Source organism: Fukomys damarensis, unplaced genomic scaffold (genome assembly GCF_012274545.1).
Source record: "Fukomys damarensis isolate Sample0158 unplaced genomic scaffold, DMR_v1.0_HiC HiC_scaffold_46967, whole genome shotgun sequence".
In the NCBI taxonomy this organism is placed as follows: Eukaryota; Metazoa; Chordata; class Mammalia; order Rodentia; family Bathyergidae; genus Fukomys; species Fukomys damarensis.
The window spans coordinates 2,963-8,448 of NW_022947879.1; the positions used below are offsets into that span (position 1 = coordinate 2,963).

The 5,486-nt window shown below is 42.3% G+C and overlaps 1 long non-coding RNA gene across 3 annotated transcripts; it reads left to right on the forward strand.

The window, feature by feature from the left end:
• Positions 1-795: 795 nt before the first annotated feature.
• On the forward strand, positions 796-4,531 carry LOC104875641. Of its 3 annotated transcripts, none has more exons than XR_004515989.1 (4): positions 796-988; positions 1,919-1,975; positions 2,552-3,405; positions 4,497-4,531. It is a non-coding gene; the product is annotated as an uncharacterized LOC104875641 (long non-coding RNA). The 3 variants fall into 3 exon arrangements; XR_784131.3 differs by having other exon boundaries at positions 4,492-4,526; XR_784132.3 differs by lacking the exons at positions 2,552-3,405; positions 4,497-4,531 and adding an exon at positions 2,459-2,481 and having other exon boundaries at positions 799-988.
• The last annotated feature ends 955 nt before the right edge of the window (positions 4,532-5,486 follow it).

Consider the following 5,486-nt stretch of genomic DNA (forward strand, 5'->3'; position numbering starts at 1 on the left):
CAAGTGATCAGATTTACTATAAATTCACCATTTCTGATGGCACTGCAACTGTGAAGTTACCTAGTGAAAGTCACAGATGGTGTTTCTTCCCATGTTACCTCTGTTCTCATCTGGACTTTTTTCAGGGGCTTCTATACAATCAGACCCTCTTGTTCTGAATGGCTAACTGTGCAGGCTAGAAAACTTTAGTCTCCTAAAGCATACTGTTAACTTAAAACAGCAACTTAAACAAACAAAAACTCACATTGCAAATGATACCCCAAGAAAGGTATTAGAGAAAAACGGTTACTAGTAAAAAGTACGCAATGAGTTGCAACTTAAGTCTCACAATACAAAGCTTTCAATTCTCCCTCTTTTGCAAAGGAACATGTTCCACTTTCACTCACTACTGTACAGTCACACACTAAAGAATCATTGTGTTCAAATACAGTCAGTGACAATATTTTTAAAGGAAAAATAAGACAAAGAAAGACGCATTGGCGCCACACATATGTATTTCTGCACACTGTAGCCAATACAATGCAAACACCACGGAAAAAGTATTTCTTTGGACTGGACCAATTAATCTAGGCTTGAGAAACTCACTAGCTGGTTCTGTGCATGGGTTTATAGGCAATGATTACATCACATGAGACCTGGACCCAGTTGCCAAACCTTCGAACTTTTTAATGTTTGTATTAGAAAACAGTATTGTGAAAGTTTGGAGGGGTAGTGTTTATTGTGTAATGTTTAAAATGTAACGTGGACAAAGAAGCCTGAAAAACTGGTTGTATTTAAAGGTGAATTTAAAAAAAAAAATTTTTTTTTTGTTTGCAGATACCAGTCATGTGCAAGAAAAGATCTTACAGCTTTTTTTCCCTCATTGAGTTGTACCTAAGCAAAAAGTAATCTTGTCCAAATAAATTAAATTAAAAAAACCATTCAGAGCATCACCGTTTACCTAAAAGAACATGTTGAAATGTTCCAGCAAGTGCCAGACAGAGACAAGGTTGGTAAGTCTTTGGGGTCCTTACACTGCCTGACCCACTGTGCCATCTCAGACCACCTTGAAACCTTGTAGTGCTGACAGCCTAACAAAGTTACAAGAGCAATCAAGTGATGGAAAAAATTCTCCCTCCTTGTGCAGTGGCTTTATGTTGGAATTCTTTATAATCAATGTAAATCTTTTTAAAAAGAGTTGTTAAATTGAAAGGACAATAGGAAGGAAGGGAGGGAGGGAAGGAGAGGGAGAAGGGAGAGGGAGGGAGGAAGGAGGGAAGGGAAGGAAGGGAAGGAGGGAGGGGGGGACATATGTTAAAACTGGTGAATGAATCCCAGGCGGTAGAAATGTGAATACAGTCTCCTGTTAAACTGAGACGCTCAAGACTGGGGAAATCTCTGAAACACAAGGTCCACCAAGCTCTAAACAATCCAGCCAGAAAACGACCAAGTTCTGGAGCAAGTTCCCTCAATGACCACCCAGCAGGGTTAGATAATCCAGGAGGCCTACAGCCAGGAGCATTTTTATAACAAAACACTGGAGAAGAAAAGTGTAAGTTGTTTGCAATGAACCTGCATTGATTTTAGATAAGAGGGGTGGGAGAAAGCTTAGGGTGGGAAGCAGTCCACACACAAGTCATTACCACTTCTGGATTGGCTGCACTGAGAGCAGATGCAGTGGCATCTCGTGATTGGCCACTGGGCTGAGTCAGGTGGTGACAGACCCTTGGGAATATGGAACTGTTCTTTTGCTGGTTTGGCCATAACTCCAAACTCCCTGAACTTCTGTTCTTTGTCATTAAATTCAGAACACCCCCAAATTTTTCTCTTATTTCTTTCTGGTATACTTTTGTTTTATCGTAAATTTCCAGTAAATGAAAAGTGAAATGGAGTAGAAAAACTGTAGGTAGAACTGAGCTTCTTTCATTTACACACACAGGTTTGTACCACCACTCCGGCTCCATTGTGATTTCTAAGTTAAAGAGTTACGTGCCAGGTGAGTATAATATTTTGCAATGTATTGGACAGTAGGATAAATATGAGGAATGAGTGGAGACTGAAAAAAAACAGTTTGAAAGAACATTTTAATATTTTAAGTAAGAATTAGTGCCTTCAACTAGGGCAGAATCCATAGGGACAAAAAAGAGAGAAGGGATTTTATAAATATTTTGGAAATATGGTAGCTTCCATGAGTCCCACAGACTTACTATCAGAAGGCAGAAGATAGGCCACGGATCTGGAATATTGTGAATGAGGGAAGAAATCACAGATTCTGAAGTTGAAAACAGAAGGGGGGTCAGAACACAAAGAACTTCCTGCCATGAGGGGTCAGGCATTATAAAACATGTGGGCAGAGGACTCTGGGAGAGATAGTAAGAGTGTTTGATTCTCTGCCACACACCTCTCTCCCCCCCATCTCCCTTCTCTGTCCCTTCCTTCCCTCCCTCCCTCCTTCCTTCCTTGCTTTCTTTATTCTCAGTGATCCCAAAGATGGAACCCAGAATCTTGCAGTAGGCAGTCTAACACTGAGCTACATCCCCAACTCTAAAAATGGGCTTTTATTTTGAAACAGGGTCTCACTACATAGCCCAGATTGGCCTTGAACTTGAAGCCCTCTGGCCTCCCCTCCAGTGTCCTTGGAATTACAGGTGTGTGCCACTAGACCACCTTGATTTACATTTTAAGAACACCACTCTGTGGTGTGTATGGAATGGATTGTAAGAAGGTGATAATGGACAGAGGAAGACCTTTTGGAATCCTCACACAGGACTCTCAGTGAGGGTTAGTAGTACTGATGAAGGTGAAAGAAGAAAGAAATTCTGGAATATGTGATTTATGGAGGGTATGTGGAGGCACTGCTCCCTGGGTCCTTGCTGTTTCTTCACGTCTCTTGGAGAGACTATGTTTTCTGGGTAATAACCCCCTGCAGCGGAAACAATCTTGGAAGATGGAGGCCGTGTCTGCCCGGGGCCAAGGACAGGCATGTTGAAGGACCTTTGTAAGACTTGTGTTCTTCAGTTCAAGATTCCTTGTCAGTGAAAGTGTCATGACCCTCTCTTTGCACTGTCCTGTGGGAACTGGAGCTTGAGGATGTTACAGCTGATACTCAGGCTGGAGCTGCTGAGGAATAAACAATGTCGTCTTCAACTCCAAGGTCTTTCTTCTGTCTTCTGCATTCACAAAATCGAGAACGCCCACCTTGGGAACTTGCAGGTGGTAGCTAAGACTGTTCAGAGTTCTTGGCAAGAACCTTAGACTCCCTGATGGAGGGGGTGGTGAGTACGAGAACCCCAGGAAGACATGAGACATTGCAAGAGGTGATTCCTGGTGACCCACAGAGGCCTGAGACATGGGCCTGTTGTAAGCCAAGGTGATTCATATAGAGAGAGTCGTCCACAAGCAGGAAACATCAGATCATCGTCCCAGGTAATGGACAGAACTTTTTTTTTTCATTTTATTGTTTATTGGTATATTCTAGGTATATAATGCAATTACATTCATTACTGGGATCTTGTACCTTTACATGACAGGTCTTGGTTCTCCTTTTTTCCCCTTGTCCCTGCCCTCCCTTCACCCCTCCTCCCCTCCCCATTTGCAAACACTTTATTTCCATCTTTGCATTTTGCCATATTTTTTCTTTGCCCTTATTCCCTTTCCCCTACCCTTCCCACTTTCCCTACGCCTTTAGCCCCTTTCTTCCAATTTCACATTGTTAATTATCCCATTAGGATCTTGTGTACTATTGTACTTTATTCACACCAGAGAAACCATTGGGTATTTACACATGCGTGACTTATTTATTTCACTTAGGAGTATATCCTCAATATGTATCCATTTTCCTATGAATGAATCTAATTTCTTGTTCAATTTTTCTTTATCACTGAGTAATATTCCATTTATAGAAAAAACCACACCTTCTTTATCCAATTTCCAACTAATGGGCAAATAGGCTGTTTCTAAGTTTTAGCTATTACAAACTCTGCTGCTATAAACATGGGTGTGCATACTTCTCTGTGATATGATTCTTTTAGTTCTTTTGGAAAGATACCCAGCAGAGGGATGGCTGGGTCAAATGGAACCTCTAGTCGCAGCTCTTTGAGGTATCTCCATATTGATTTCCATAGTGGTTGCCCCAGTCTGTGCTCCCACCAACAATGGAGAAGGGTTCCTTTCTCCCCACAACCGCGCCAACATTTGTTATTGGTTGATTTCTTGATAGCAGCCATTCTTTGTGGGATGAGGTGGAATCTCAGTGTTGTTTTCATCTGCATCTCTCGAATGACCAGTGATATGGAACACTTTTTCATATATTTACTTGTTGCTTTTACTTCGTCTGAGAATGTCTGTTAATTTCAGATTCCCATATTTGAATTCAGTCTTTATGTTTTGGTGTGCTGATTGTTTTGAGTTCTTTAAATGTTCTACATAACAGTCCTTTGTCTAAGGAGCAGCTGGTAAAAATTTTTTCCCACATTATACATTGTCTCTTAGTTCTGTTGGTTTCTTTTGTAGTGCAGAAGCTTTTTAATAAGATGAGATCCCAGTTGTTGGTTCTTTCTGCTAGTTCCTGTGCTACTGAGGATTTGTTCATAAAGTCTTTTCCTATGCTAATGTCTTCCAGAGTTCTGGCCAGAACTTTTATCCTCGGGAAGATGGCATAACATGGAAGGTAGGCCTGCAGTACCAGAAGTGGGATGGAAGACTGTGTAGAGTGGCCCTTGTTTAGAAGCAGGGAGCATGGTGAATGAGGGCTGTAAAAGAAGGAAAACTCAGGCAGGGAAACAGTCATACACATAAATGTAAGAGCAAGAGAGCTTGGACCAGGTGGTAAAAATCTCAGAGAAGGAAGTTATCATTTTTTGTAATTGTACTTGGCAAAGGGATTTAAAAAAAAAGGGGGTGGGGGAGTCAAAGGAAGTCTTCTGTCACACTGGGAAGAATGTGGGCGCAGAGTTCTGGCTGAGGGGCACTGGTCCTGCTTTGGCTGAATAAGGAAGCACTGTGGTGTCTGCTCACAGGAGAGGAGGCAGGTTTGGGCTCACCGTGCTTACGTTCTTAGTGTGTTAAAAATCTGGGCTGGTCTCAGAGCTGAGGAGAAGTGGGTAGGGAGTCTGTGGACCCAAGAAAGCCAGAGATAACAGAAATCCTCCCATGCGAATGCTCTTATGTTTCGTAGCGCTTTGGCTGAATAAGGAAGCACTGTGGTGTCTGCTCACAGGAGAGGAGGCAGGTTTGGGCTCACCGTGCTTACGTTCTTAGTGTGTTAAAAATCTGGGCTGGTCTCAGAGCTGAGGAGAAGTGGGTAGGGAGTCTGTGGACCCAAGAAAGCCAGAGATAACAGAAATCCTCCCATGCGAATGCTCTTATGTTTCGTAGCGCAGCATTCCACAATGCTCTCATGTTTCATAGTGCAGCGTTCCACAGACCTCTCCATGTGCTTCTCATTTCTACCTTATTTGTGCTGTAAATAGTTGGTATACACAGGGACTTTGTCCTGGGAACTTTTG